At 38.5% G+C, this 15,332-nt stretch overlaps 1 pseudogene; it reads right to left on the bottom strand.

Moving 5' to 3' along the window:
- LOC149374416 (uncharacterized) overlaps window positions 1–14,528 on the bottom strand; it is a 40,615-nt pseudogene extending 26,087 nt beyond the window's left edge.
- Window positions 14,529–15,332: the final 804 nt, after the last annotated feature.

Below are 15,332 nucleotides of genomic sequence, written 5' to 3'. Positions count from 1 at the left end.
AATTATTTTGTTTCCATTACGTCTGTTTATTTAAGTTTGGGTCCCACCACTCTTTTTGTTCACGTATTGTCTTCGACTGGTGATAACGATTTTAATTTAAATGTGATATGAACTGTATATTTTAATACCTACCCAAATTTATGTTTATCAAGTTCTAGTCGACATGCTTTGAAGATAGTGTTTACTTATTATTATGAACGTTGCTTATCGGAAATGGTTCGTGTTAACTTTTGATTACTGTGTGTCCTTTAAAAATATATTAACTCTTTCTTATCATATTTATTTTTTATTCTCATAAGCCTTAGGTAGTACGTATCATTTTGTATAGTGTGTCAATACTGTCAAAACCTTTTTTTCCAACACAATTAAAAAATTTTTTAAATTTGTTCAAACATTGCTGTTAATAATATTTTACCACATTTCTATAAACTATGGTTGAGTTTATCTTGATTTGCTAGCCCCCTTCATAAAAACAGCTAAATTGGTTCATTAGAAGCTAAAAAAGTGCGATTTTGCAGCTCAATTGAATTAAAATATGCCAAAATATTTGTAAGACCTGTACTCTCTCACCTCCTTTCTGGTTTTTAAACATATTCTATACTTTTTTTTAGTAAGTTTTTGATTTTCTTTACAAGCTTTGTGAGGCATGGAGGGCCAGGCTTAATATACTTCAACAAAGTAAGTATCAACGTATAATAACAAGTTTTCTATTTCACTGTAATAGTGTATTACATGGGACAAGTTCTTATTAACTTTGAAACATTATAACTTTGGATGTAAAATAGTTGGAGAAGATTTTCATACCTCTACTTATTCAATTTAATGTCCCTTGTAATCTCACTGAGTTTTAACAGTTTATTTTATAAATTGTGCAGTTATAGTGTAAAGCATTAATTTTGAAAAACCTTAATGCCTATGTAAGAAAATCAGAAACAACATGAGTTTTATTTTGGTACTAGAACAAATTTTAATTATTGATTTGCTCAACTGAAAAGTACATGATGCAAATTTTATTCGACCGACAATAATTAGATTTTAAGTATGAAAACTTAAAGAATTAAATTCGAACTATTAATTATCGAATTAAATAACAAACATGTTATGGTTCGGGAACATTTTATCGAAGAGCTTTCGTTACGATATTTCTCCAGAGAGGCAAAACATAGGGTAATATTAAAGCTAAGAATTTTCTTTTATTGATTGAAACTTGTAATCTTGAAATGCTTTAATTTAAAAAAAATTCAATTAACAACTAAATTACATCTTATCTGATAGTTTAATTAAAGAGTTAAAGCAGGAAATATTCAAATTCTACAAGAATTGAGATTCCGAATTTTTAAGTTCGAATTTGTAATGTTGTAACACGTTTACATTTTTCGTTACTTAACTTACTTCTGTAATCATGGGTAAGCCACTGCTTACGCATGTGATCTTACACAGTCAATTGCAACGACGGTTCTAATCTTACAGGAAAATGTTTATGGTGATAATCATAATTAGGCTGTTGCTTTTAACATTGGAACCAAAAACGAAAGTTTTACCTTTCTTGATCCGCTTTTTTTACTTCTTAAATGAGTTTTTAGTGGTCTAGGTTGCTTGGACTTTTCTTACACAAACTTGTTGGGAGATTGCACGCGTAGTTCGAGCTTCGCGATAGCAGCTCTTCTCAAAAGAAGTGGGTTATTGGTCAGGTGACTTACAAAAGTAGATATACAGCTTGATGTTTAAAAATCGCTGAACAATCTTTTTTTACAATTTCAAAACAAAGAACGTTATATATGGGTGTTTAGAAGTAATAAAAACTAAGAAAATGACATAGACTATCATAGATTCGATGCCTTGATTCGTAGGTGCAGCTGCTGGGGCTTCACATATGCAAACGAATTTTTGTATGAATTGATTTTCTATTAATATGGCTGTTTGATCCTTTAATGGTACAGCGATTGCGTATTTCACTAAAAAAATATTATATTGTTGAAATAAAAACGTTTGAACAGCTGGCAATGGCCTTACTCTACCTAAAGCCAGTTGTGGGGACCCTCACTACCACATGGTCACTACTGCTCTCCGTCTTTCTCCAACCATCCGCTAGGTGTCCAACCATTGAAGTTGACCTACTCGCAAGTGCCCGGATTTTCATGTTGGTTAATATATAAGGGCGTTTAAGATTGAGCTAGGGTATCCCCACCGATATAGGTGTCTAAGGCAGGGAGCACGTCATCAGCCTTACTAATAAGTCCTGGCGTGCTCCCGGGACGAAACATCAAACAATCTTTTCTATCTTTTCATGGCATCACTTGATCGCCGTACAGTTTAGCAAAAGCCTTGGAGGGTGTATCAGTAATAATTAGTTTCTGTTAAATTTTCATAGGCACAAATTTCTTTAGTGAAGGCTTAAGGCATTTTCAAATAAATAAATGGGTATCGTCATTTTTGTATTTCCAAAAGTTTTTGTGTTAAAGTTTATCAGTCTTAGTAACTTCCTTGTGCTCTCCTACACTAGGTATATGAATGTTTGGAATAATATTATATCTTTCTTGTAGCAGTGGGTGTTGTATTTTTTCCAAACGAGTTTTTTATTTTTGTTTGTTTTGTATTTTTTTGTAAAATCTGTTATACTTTTAACTCAATATTTTTCAGTGCAATTACAAAAATAAAGAAAAAAAAATGAAACAAAACAAATCATATGTGTTTTGTGTCAAAGTTTATCCCTAAATTTTTTTAGATTTTTGAAGTCTGTGAAACAGTCAAAAAGTTTTAAATCTATATTTCTAGTCGTTTTTAGGCTTTTTTCAACTTAGTATGGCAAAATGACTATCTTTCTTTCATTTCTGATTTTGCTTCAAAGTATTTTAAGTGATTGTCTGACTTTCAGAATCAAGATAAAGTAGAACTTAACCATGATAATGATATTTATACTAGCAAAATAACCAATTTTATTACTTTGAAAGGTTAAAACTTAGCTGAATCAGTCGTAATGAAGTAAATTTTTATTTTTAGTTTTTTTTATTATTGATTAAACGCTGAAATGAGTATTCAGCGTTGGAACATAAGACTACATAGATGACAGTTACACAAAACTTAAAAAATTGTTGTTGTTTTGATATTTTTGTTCTTACTCCATTTTTCTCTGTAAAAATCTCATAAGAATTCGAAAATTATTAATATTTTAAGACTATGAAATGAGAACTACTATTTTTGCATGAGTCTGCAACTATTATTGATATTGTAACACTTATCTATGAAAAAAAAAGTTATTTATACAGGTAAAAATTTGTGTGTAAATCTTTTGTTGTAGACTAAGACTTAGGCGGTAAAAGTCTACTAGCCTTTTAAAACTGTCAAGATATTATTGGATGTTTTGTCTTTTATATATTCCATCTTTTTTATAGCAGGTTTTAGCCCTTATCTACTGACTGTGTGCTTAAGGTGGCTTATTTCTTCTTTTTAAAACTTTCATTTCTGTAATAATAAAACTCAATACGTTCCTTATAATTGCTCTAAAAACTACATAATTACTTAATAATCAAGTTGTATCCAATTTTTAAAAGTAAATAAATACATTGTCACAAAATGAGACTACTCCTTTACATGTTGATAGGCACCTTTCAGTGCTAAAAATATAAATGCACGTGTTTTTAATCAAATATGGCATTTTTTTAATTAAAAGAGCTGTAGACGATACTTTAGACTGTTTTATGTATGTATGACTTTATTATTTTGATTAAGTGGTATCAGACTAAAAAAAATTAAAACACTTAGATATGCCTACTTTGTCCAGTACATCCGGTATGGTAAGAACAGGGTGATTATAGTTGGGTATCATGTTAATAACGTTTATTAAATCGATTAAAACCCTATATCTGTTTTTTCATCCAGCCTGGATTCTGTGTTGTGAGTTTCTGATGCAATTGCTAGTTAGTTTCTTGGCTTTTATAACTTTTGTTTTGAATATATATGTAACTATCTATACTATATCTAAAGCCTTTTTTGGTAAGTAGACAATTCCAGCCCAGGGGGGCTCGAGTCACCATGCGATTTCAGCCCACTTTCTATCCACGGCAAGTGGCCCCTCTTTTCGAGTGGAGTGGTCCCTGCTGTATCCAATGGGTAAGCAGGAGCTGTGGCTTCCTCGCATTACTTGTGCGTGCGCTGCTTGAGGTTGCGTGCGCCACCTGCAGCGATGCTTCAGCTTGCGCGCGCTGTTTGAGTTTATGCGCAATGTGCATTAGTGCCTGTAGTGCCGCGTGCACCAGCTGGTGACGTGCTACGCAGTTTGAGTTTGCGCGCGATTCAATGTGCATAAGTCGTCTGCAGCGCTGATTTGCGCGCGCTGTTTGAATGTGCAAAATCGTGTGCAACTTGTGCACGTGGTAGTGATATGCATACAAAAACTTTTTTGTGTTAGCGATCGCGTTGCATGATAATGTAGGATGTGGAGTGGTAGGGAAATAATTGTTAAACATTTTTTGTTTTATTTTTAAAATCAGTTCATGTTAAATAAAAATGTACATAATTTACAAAACGCTTCTGTAAAACATGTTGTTCTTAAAATACATAAAAATTTGGCGAAAAAAACTTATCAGTATTATTTATATTATGTGCTTTGCTTTACCGACCACGTCATAGCTGGTCATCCATGTAGGCTGTTGCTTTTGTCGTTTAAGGCGTTCATATGCTGCATAATATAAAGCAGTCTTACTTTGATGACTTAATTGATATGCTATTCAGAAACCATTGTTTTAATAAATGTGCTTTATGTAGGGCACAAAATAGTTTTTTTTTTCTTACCATGGTTTTGTGTGTGTGTAAAGCATACTGGAGTAGAGACTTTGTCTTCAAAGTCTTTGAAAGTAAGATGCATTTGGGACAAATCGTTAACTTTACGTGTCAGGATTAAACTTATAAACTAAGTTTCATCACTTCCGTAAGTATAAATTCTCTTTAAGTTCTTGGCAATAGTTATTAGAAGATACTTTGAGTCATTTAGAGTAACATCACCCTCAAACCATTCGATTCTGTGGACTTCTACCGTATGGTGATTATAATGCTTTTTTATATTCGTAGGTGAATCATTAACATTGCAAAGTGGCTTGATTATCCAATGGCCATCAACGTTACCTTGCAAGGAAACCACTGAAAATTTTTTCTGTAGTTTCGGTTTCTGTCGGCTGTAAAACTACTGACAGATCAATTGGAGCTGTTTGCTCCGTAATGTGTTCTGCTGCTGTGGGTGCTCGAAGAGCATCAAATGTCTCCGTGTACGAATGAGTTAGTGAGGAGATCGGTGACTCTTGATTGGTCGCGGTGGCGCAACGGTAGAGTTGCCGTTCCGTCGATCTCCGAGGTTAAGCAGCATTCGGTGCGGTCAGTACTTGGATGGGTGACCGCTTGGTCACCATTCGAGTCTCGCCATTTCGCCTGTGCTCTTGATTCTCGAAGGTCAATTAACTGTTTCTCTGACGCTTCGTCTACGTGATCATAGGTGTGACTGAGTTGGTCCAGATGTTTATGTATGTATATATGTAAACATCTGGTCATAACTCAGGTGCACCGGTGGCTAATTAACACTATGCTTGTGTAAAAAAATGCCATGTCTGAGCCTACGGGCGATGATGAATAAAAAAAAAAAAAACAATATCGATGTCACTGACTGAAGAGCACTGTCTTGAAATAGGATTTTCAAAATAATCTACATAGTGTCGAACAAAAAAAATTTTTTTTTCAAATAATGTTAAAAATCGTGTTAAAAAGAAAAATAGAAAGAAGAAACATTTAAAGAAGAATGAAGAAAACAATTAAAAGTAATTAAACTCACTGTCAAATATACAATTTCAAACGTTGTCAATATTGGTTGTAGTTTCTGCCGGCTGTAATACAACCAACAGATCTAGAGAAGCTATTTGCCCCGCAACGCATTCTGCTTGAAAAGCATCAAAATTTTTTCTGAATGGAAAGATCTATGATCCCCAAACTTCAAAGAATTTTAATAATATGAATTTTGATACTAATGATAATGAATGAATGAAAATAAAAAACGTTTGAAGGAAAAAAAACTTACCAATAACTGCAGAGTTTTCATCATAAGTTGATGAAAGTATTGAGTCCACTAAAAAATCGTCGTCTATCAGTTGTTCAGGAAATATTTTATCCAAGATATTAATAACACTAGTTGGCATCTCGTTTAAGAAATTTCGGAAATCCAAATTCTCTTCGAGTTCAATTTCACTTGTCCGATAAACTGGTTGTATTATATCCATTGCAATAATAATATCCAACTATATGGTTCACAGTACAATTTCTGAATGATTGACATCAAAGTGCTACTCAGCTTTTCTTAATTTAAGAGCAACTACTCCGATCCAATAAAAAACAGCTGCGTTAGAAAAAGATGCAAGTGCAATACCAAAACAGCAGTTAGAAAAACAGACAAGTGCAACACCCACCTCCACAGTTCCCTCCCTTAAAAAATGTGCAAAGCATGCGAAACTATGTTTTGTACCTATGGTATGCGCAAAAACCGTCTTTGTTGGTCTCATGCATACAGGTGATTTTTCGCATGTATGGATTTTTTCTTCTACGATAGGTTTTTCAAATTTTCAAATAGCCAATTAGAAATAACTTACGCCCTTCTTCACCCTTCTATACACAAATTTTCATGCACTTTTTGAAGGATTTAAGAGCTGCTCTTGACCTTAATTTTAAATTATAGCTAGTGAATCACGCAAGGAGCCAACAACTTAGGGAGTATTCACATGACTAGGAATCCTCCTTCAACAAAATAAGGTACTTTTATTTTATTATTTATTTAGCTTTGCTCTTTCTAACCCTCATCAGTTTTCTTATTGTTTATATCTTAACAATAGCTTAAACCGCAGAAATGATTGGCAAAAGTTATATTTTAACTCTCTCCAGAGCAATGATGTTAGGAGTTCTATTATATTTTTTCATGTTTTTCATCAAAATAACACTTTTACTGCAGAAATTATGGTAAAGATCTGTTCTAACTCTCTCCGCAGAAATAATGATGAGAGTTTTTAATTTTCTTTCTCTTAATTAGAATAAAAAGATCTTTTATTAAAAATAAAATACGTTCTCATGAACGATGTATATTTTTTTACAGCACAAAACAATTGTTAAAAAAACATCAACAGGTGACATCCGAAGATACAACGAACGACTTTTTCGTCGTGCGATAGATACTTTCGCAAGGAAATATGAAGAAGAAAAGCAGGCGATTGTAGACCATGTAGACTCTGCAAGTCATGAGATACCCACGAAAGATTCCTTAGCAGATGCTGTGGAAGCTGTATATTATGATTAAGATGCTGCTGCTGCTATGAATCGCCTTGAAGACATTGCCCAAGAAGCAGTTCCCGCAGTAGATTTTTTTTTTGAAAAAGAAAAACGTAAGAAAATAATTATTCTTTTATATTGAATCTTTATATTGTGTAATATTTTCTTAATAAATATTGTGTATTTTTTTTCTTAGAAGAAAACACTCTTACAGCATCTGAAGCTGCATGGGTAGAGAAAGTATTAGCTGTTCAAACGGGCTTACCAGGTTTATCATCATCGGTTTCGTGGTGAATGAAGAAAAATTGGAGTCTTGAAATAGGGCCACAACCCATAAAGAAAGAAAAAGAAGGAGAAGAAGAAAACATCTCGCATACACTAAATAAAACAGTGCCGACAACAGCAGCAATAGCAGCCGATTGGTAAAATATCCCAACACATATACCAAGTGTGATGATAAATATGATGAAAGAAGAAAAAAAGATATACTATGGTACGTTAAGTGTTTGAATACTATAACTAAAAGAAAAAAAAATTCATTTTATTATTCAGTAAACAATCACCGCCTATACCACTGCATAAAGCCTATTTGCTGGTTTGCAGCACGTGTAGTGACGTAAGATTACAAGCTTCTGATAAACAATCTACAAGAATTGATCGACAAAGATCGAAATATTTTAACCTTGAGGGTAGAGACAGCTCTTCAAAATCAAAGGCCGAGGGTAATCCAACGAGAAATGAAAAAAATTAAAAATGAACGGATAAAAGAATATTAAAGAATCTTGAAATAAGACACCAGTTTTAAAAAAAGAATTAAAAAAGCTTAGGAAAAGAAAAAGGGACTATAGAAAAGCTTAAGCAACAGAGTTTAGCTTTAGCCGCGAAAAATAAAGCAAGTTGAAAGCGACCGATTAAAGAAAATTGTAAAGATTATTTTTATAAGAAAACAAAAAAAATAATACAATACCAAATTCTTCAATTGAAAAAAAAATTACGTCAAAGAAAAAGAAGTAGTAGTAGTAGAAGTAGTAGTAGTAGTAGTAGTAGAAGTAGTAGTAGTAGTAGTAGTAGTAGAAGTAGTAGTAGTAGTAGTAGTAGTAGTAGTAGTAGTAGTAGTAGAAGTAGTAGTAGTAGAAGTAGTAGTAGTATTAGTAGTAGTAGTAGTAGTAGTAGTAGTAGGAGTAGAAAAAGTTTTTTTTTTTTTTTTTTTTTTTTTGTGGAGGGAGGGAAAATGCATTGAGGCACACCGCAGGGACAGCGATAGTGTGGGACTCGGTAAATTTTTTTTTTATTAGACCACCCATACCCACTAAAACCCCCCCCATGCCACGTGGCTTTTGATCCACCCCGGAACCGCGTTAGCATTACTTCAGGGTGGAGCCACCAGGGAGACCATCGCGTCTCACAGCATTAACGAGCTAACTCGCCACCATTTGCTAGAGGTGCTGATGCTCTCGAGTCCTGAAAAGGACTCAGGGTTCCTGAGGACCAGCACCTTGTCTAGCGCTTCATAGTAGGCCGCCTACTCAGCCAGCACCACTATAAGCTTAATGCTTCCCCTTGCTGATAGGTAAGAAGTACCCAGTGCAGCGTGGGTCCACATAAGCCTGTCTTTCAACTTAAGGCCTTTCTGCCTTATCTTGATCCTGCTTGGGCCTTATCCCTGGCCTCTTTTAGGGCTCTTCTAAATATAGGGCAGCTTCCGCTGCCTGCTTCGTGCTTGTTGTCCGTTGTTGGGCAAAGGAAGCACCGTGCTGGACCTAGGCACTCTTTCTTCCGGTGGTTTGTGCTTCCACACCGGAAGCACAGCTTGGATCTGTTTTCTTCCTTACAGTTGCCCGAGACGTGTCCATATCTCAGGCATTTAGAACATCTTGTTACTTCGATTCTTCTTCAAATTCAGCAGCTTACAAAGCCAACTCGAAACCTGCCTTCCTCTTCTACTTGTCTGGCGGTTGTTTCGTCCACCTTGATTAAAGCCAGTCCCTGTCCTCTGGCGTTTGGCTTTAAGAGAGTTACTTCTGGCTCCTGGCTCTTAAGTCCAAAAGTCCTAGCGAAAGCTTTTTTGACCTCGTCTTCCTCAACAATGGCATCCAGGTCTCGGACCTCTAAAGTCACTTTTCTGCTGCTTATTTTGACAGTACCTTGTCCGGCTACCGACTTTTCAATTTGCTGTGAGAATGCAGTAGCATTCTCTACACCTTTGGCCTTAATAAGTATGTCTCCTTTTTTTGTAGTGACAACACTTTGGATTGACACGTCAGTCTTATCGGGGTCAAAGTTTGCCTTCATAGTCTTCAGCACCGTTGCAAAGGTCTGCCCTTCAGCCATCTTCACTACAACTGTTGTTGTGGGGTCCACTTTTTTCTTCTGGCTTGTTTCATCATTCAGGGGAATTTCTTTTTGTTTGCCACTACCTGTCTTTTTTTTCTTTTAAGACATAGTATGCTGGCGTTTTTCAGGGCTGTTCGATGGGCTTCTGTTTCTCTTACTTCGTTCTATTTTTTTCAAGGCAGTGTTCAGGGTTCGTTTCTGTACATGCCGTCGGAAATTATCTCGCCTTTTTTCCCTCCACTGCAGGGATTCAAATGACATCTTCCAAGCGTTAATGTACAAATCTTCTTCAGTAAGACAGCGTTCTCTTAGCACCTCTGCCTCTTGAAGATGCTTAAGCGCCGCTTTGAGCCCATTTTTGACAGCGTTCGCTGTGTTGCCGTACTTATCATTAATCAGTTGTAGCGTCTCTGTAATGTCCTTCGTTGCTGATTAGACTTTATCAGCAACTTGCTATCGCTTAACTCCGAGCCTAGTGGCACTTTCTTCTAAAGAGGCAAGCTCTTCCTGGGTCTGGTTGCTAAATACCGACGCCTTGCTAACCTCGGTGTCGTTAGTGCCTATACTCGACAGGCTTCCTCGTCGTCCTTTGTTTGTAAAGAAAGGCCATGGAACATTTAGCAGTCCCTGTTGGCCATGAGAAACGTCTTCGTGCCCGCCCCCCAGAATCCGTGGGGCCTGCGTCAGTCACCCGGGCTTTCACCGGATCGGAACTGCCGGTGGATTCCCTCAGAGAGGTTTCCGCCTGGGGTACTTGTTTTGCATCAACGTTTTTCATTGTGGCATCTTTTCAGTGTCGTACTGATCTGCGAAGGCCAGCACTACCCTTTTTCTTAGAAATAAGTATTTGGAAAGGTTTGAAACCAGGGCAGCAGCCCTCTCTGTCACCAGAGAAGACCGCTACTTGCTCGGGCCGGCCGGGAGTCGCCACACTCCCTCAGTCGCACCCACGGAGACTGCCCTGGCGTTGAGTAACAAGTGTAAGAATGGTGTTCGTGTGTAATGTATGTGTTTGTTGGTACACAACGGTCATCCCAGCGAGACGAGCGGCAGGTGTACAGTCCCGAGACCGCGCAGACAACCCAACAAAACGGGCTGGCGTAGGGCACTAAGGTGCCACCATATAACCTCCTCAGTGGTAGTAAGCCTAGATTAGTCAGCCCACCACGTCTTTTTTGTTCATGAGGCGTACAGCCATATTAGATGTGGTTACCCAGACTTATTCGGGCCTCATCATCCGGCTTCACCCGTCGCCGAGCCCCCAGCGCAAGCCCGGAAAAGGACCCGCCACACGCAACCCAGAACAATCCGTAAGTGTCCCTGTGTTTGTTTAGTAAGAGTGTGTGATGCATGTATCTGAGAAGAATGTTTTAACCGCCGCTTACTTCTATACACGACGGGTGCTAGTTTTTGTTGGCCCGCATCAAGCAATGGAGTGCCACCCACGGAAGCAGCAAAAAACGAAGAACAAGGAGCACAAGCAGAGCCGGCCCATGCATTCACACCGATGGAGGCATGGGGCACTAGTCCCCCGTCCACATCGCCGCAGATACATACGCCAACGCTACACACGCCCTTCGATCCACGCCCCCGACCACCACCACAGAGAGCCACTTCAGCTGCCCATCGTCACCTCTTATTTTAAGAGGATGCCCCTATCCGCCACCCGGGGAAGTGCCCGGTATGGAGAAACTAGCGAAAACCCCACCCGGGTAGGAGTAGAAATAGTAGTAGAGGTAGAAGTAGGAGTAGTAGTGGTAATGGTTTTTTTTTTTTTTTGGAGGAAGGGAAAATGCACTAAGGCACACCACAGAGACAGCAGTAGTATGGGACTCGATGGATTTTTTTTATAAGACCACTAATACCCACTAAAACCATCCCGTGCCGGGTGGCTTTTAGCCCACCCTGCTAACTCGCCACTATTTGCACGAGGTGCTGATGCTCTCGAGTTCTAAAAAAGACTCGGGTCCCTAAGGACCAGCACCCATTGTAGCGCTCCATAGTAGGCCGCTAACCTAGTAAGCACCACTATAAGCTTGTTTCTTTCCCTTGCTGATGGGTAAAAGTACCCAGAGCAGCGTAGGTCCACATTAGCCTGCCTTTTGACTTAAGGCTCCTTTTGTCTTATTTTCGTCCTGATAAGGCCTTACTCCTGACTTTTTCTAGCACTCTTATAAATGACCGGCAGCTCCCACTGCCTGCTTCGTGCTTGTTGTCCGTCGTTGGGCAAAGAAAACACCGAGCTGGGCCTGGACACTCTTTTTTCCTGTTATTTGAGCTTCCACACCGGAAGCAAAGCTTAGATCTGTCTTATTGGTTACAGTTGCCTGAGACGCGTCCATATCCTAGGCATTTGTAACATCTCATTACTTTAATTCTTCTTCAGATCCAACAGCTTATGAAGCCGACTCGTAACCTGCCTTCCTTCTCTGCTTGTCTGACAGTTATTTTATCCACTCTTATCAACGCCAGCCTCTGTCCACTGGCGTTTATTTTTAAGAGAGCTACTTCTGGCTCCTGGCTCCTTTATAAAAAACTCCTATTTTACTTGATCTTCCTTTACAGTAGTATCCAGGTCTCGGAACTCTAGTGTCACTTTTTTTTGGGTCATTTTAAAAATACCCTGTCCGGCTACCGACTTTTCAAGTCGCTGTGAGAATGCAATAGCATTCTCTACTCCTTTTGAATTAACAAGTATGTGTCTTTTTTTTGTAGTGAGTACACTTTGGACTGCCACATTAGCCTTATCAGGGTCAAAGTTCGCCTTCATCGTTTTTAGCACCTTTGCAAAGTTCTGCCCTTCGGCCATCTTAACTACTATTGTTGCTGTTACCTCCACTTTTTTCTTCTGGTTTGTCTTGTCATTCAGGAGAATCTCTTCTTGTTTGCCACTACCTTTTTTTTTTTTTTTTTTGAAGACATGATTTGCTGGCGTTTCTGAGGACTGTATAATGGGCTCCTGTTTCTCTTACCTCGTTCTATTTCCTTTACAGCAGTGTTCAGGGTTTTCTTCTGTACATGCCGTTGGAAATTAACGTGCCATTGTTCCCATTTTCAGAAATTTATATAACGCCTTCTAAGTGTTCACGAACACTATTTTCTCAGAAAGAAAGCCTTTTCTTATCATCCATGCTTTTTAAGATGTTTAAGTGCGGCTTACAACCCATTCTTAACAGCATTTGCGGTGTTACTATACTTATTATCAATACTTATTATCAGCCTCAGCTTCTCGCGCAGCAGCTTTCTCTTCTCCCTTTTTGCGACGGACTACTAACCCGACGCACAGTGGGCTGAAAAGCCCAGAAAATGCTTAAAATTCGTGCTTCCAATGGGTATTTACTTAAATCAAACGATTTTGGGCTTATTTTGTTCGTGAGATAATATCCTACAATAATCCCAGTCCCTCAGACGTGTAACGACTTTTCATGTATATGTTTATTAGGTATATTTAGAGCAAATTTGGATAGTCAAAATACTCTGGATATATCAAACGTTGTTAAAGTAGACCGATTTGTACAACCATCGATATACAAGGGTGTTTGGGTTCGCTGATCACGAATCTGATGTCAGAATGACTAATTTTAACATGGCGAATTTAAGATGGCGGCCAAAACTATCAAGAATCAACTGATTTGTACTAAATTTAGTATTTAGGGGTTTCTTAGGTCGCTGATTACGAATTCGGGGTCAAGTTAGCCAAATTTAAGATGGCGGATGCAAGATGGCAGGAAAATTCATTAAAAGTCATCCGATTTTTGTCAAGTTTGGTTCACAAGGTGATTATGGTTCGCTGATTACGAATCCGTGGTCTAATTAGCTAAGTTCGAAACATTGGATCTAAGATGATGGTGAATATCATAAGAAATCAACAAATTTCTACAATTTGCAGTAAGGTTCAGTTCACTTTATTCCAGAAAGCCCAAAAACGGTTAAAGTTCCTACTTTTAACAAGTTTTCACTCCATTCACCTAATTTTAGGCTCATTTTGTTCCTTAGATAAAAGACTACCAGGATCATATTCTCTGGATTGAAGAAATCTGTTTAGTTCATACAAATAAGTTGTATGTACATATAGATGTATATATACACAAATATACATATACATAATTATGGTGAATTCGGAAAATCAACTGGCTTCCTATCGATAAAGACATAATGTTACTTGAGTACATCCATATCTTGGCTTCTTTCTGTTGAATTTTACTTATAAAAGCCCTTCTTATTTTTTTAGCTGTCAAAAACCTGAAAAAACATTGTATTTCGATATTTTGAGCATTCCTCTTCATTTATAGGACAACAAATAAAATTTATTAGAATCTATAGTCTATTTGATTATAAGAAAAACGTATCAGACTAAAGTACGTATTTCACATTTCCTTTCGTTAAATCAATGAATAATTTTTGTTTTGTATCTTACAGATCGCCCCTCCTCTTCCTTTAGAACATTTCGATTTTTTTTTCGATGGATAAATTTACAAAACTTTTTAGACCTTGTTTCTATAGCCTTTAACATTAAAAACACGATACATCTAATTCAATGACAACCTTATACTTTTCCATATGTTAAAGCAATCCTTTATATGCCACCCCAACACTATCGCGATTGCCCACCAAGTTTTGCGCTCGGCCTTCTCTCGGGATCTCGCTGTGATGTGCAGTGCTATGTCATCAGCAAAACCCGTCAAATTAACCCCCAGAGGCATTTTGAGGGGAAAAAGTTCATCGTAGACCAGGTTCCATAAGTCAGAGCCAAGGGCAGAGCCCTGTGCGACTCCTAACGTCAGGCACCTCTCTCTTGGTCCATCCTTCGTGTCGTACCGGAGTACACGATCCTGAAGATAGCTATCCAGTATCTTTCTGAAGTATCCCAGTACATTCTGGCGCCTCAGAGCCCTCATTATGTCAGACCATTTGGCCTAGTTAAAAGCGTTTCTAACGTCGAGAGTCACCAGGACACAGGCGCTTCTCATTTTATGTGAGGATTTCCATGCCCTTCTAACCGACTCAAGGACCTCAGCCACAGCCATGACCGTCGATCGTCCCCCTCGAAACCCATACTGATTATTTGAGAGACTAACTACCCCTCTTAGACAAGTTCGTATTAGCCTCTCGAGTACTTTCCCGGCATTATCCAGCATGTACAAAGGTCGTCACGACGGGACCAAGGGGGGTGGTTTACCCTTGTTCAGAAGGACAAGCCTTTGAATCTTCCACCACTCGTTGAACAGTCCGTTGCGCAAAGTCGCATTAAACATGTCCAGCAACACGTGTCGTTTTCCCGCGGCTATGACCTTGAAGACTTCGGATGGCACCCCATCCGGCCCCGGGGCCTTGCAACCCGGCATCTCCGATACCACTGACCTCAGTTTATCAAGGGTAAAGAGAGGCATCTCGCCCACACTTATGTCCTCCCGCCTCCTCTCGGAAAGCTCCAGAAAGAGACAAGAGATCACCCTCTCCAAGAAGTAAGGCTCCATTGGGACCACCGGGTCCGAGCCGCGCAGTCTTTTTAGCGCGATTTGGTAGCCCAGGCCCCACGTATCTTTATCTACATCAGCGATGAGTTCGCGCCGGCATCGGTTCTTGCTCATCTTGATCTCCCACACCAGAATACTTTTTGCTTCCCTGTACGCGGCAACAGCCACGCCCGCGTCTTCGTGATTTCTGTGTCGCTGTGCAACACGGCGTAGGCACTGTGCCTC

The sequence above is a fragment of the Copidosoma floridanum genome, unplaced genomic scaffold (assembly GCF_036245765.1).
Source record: "Copidosoma floridanum isolate Cflo_tuat_1 unplaced genomic scaffold, Cflo_Japanese_pri ptg000020l, whole genome shotgun sequence".
Taxonomy (NCBI): Eukaryota; Metazoa; Arthropoda; class Insecta; order Hymenoptera; family Encyrtidae; genus Copidosoma; species Copidosoma floridanum.
This window is presented reverse-complemented; position numbering and strand designations above follow the sequence as displayed.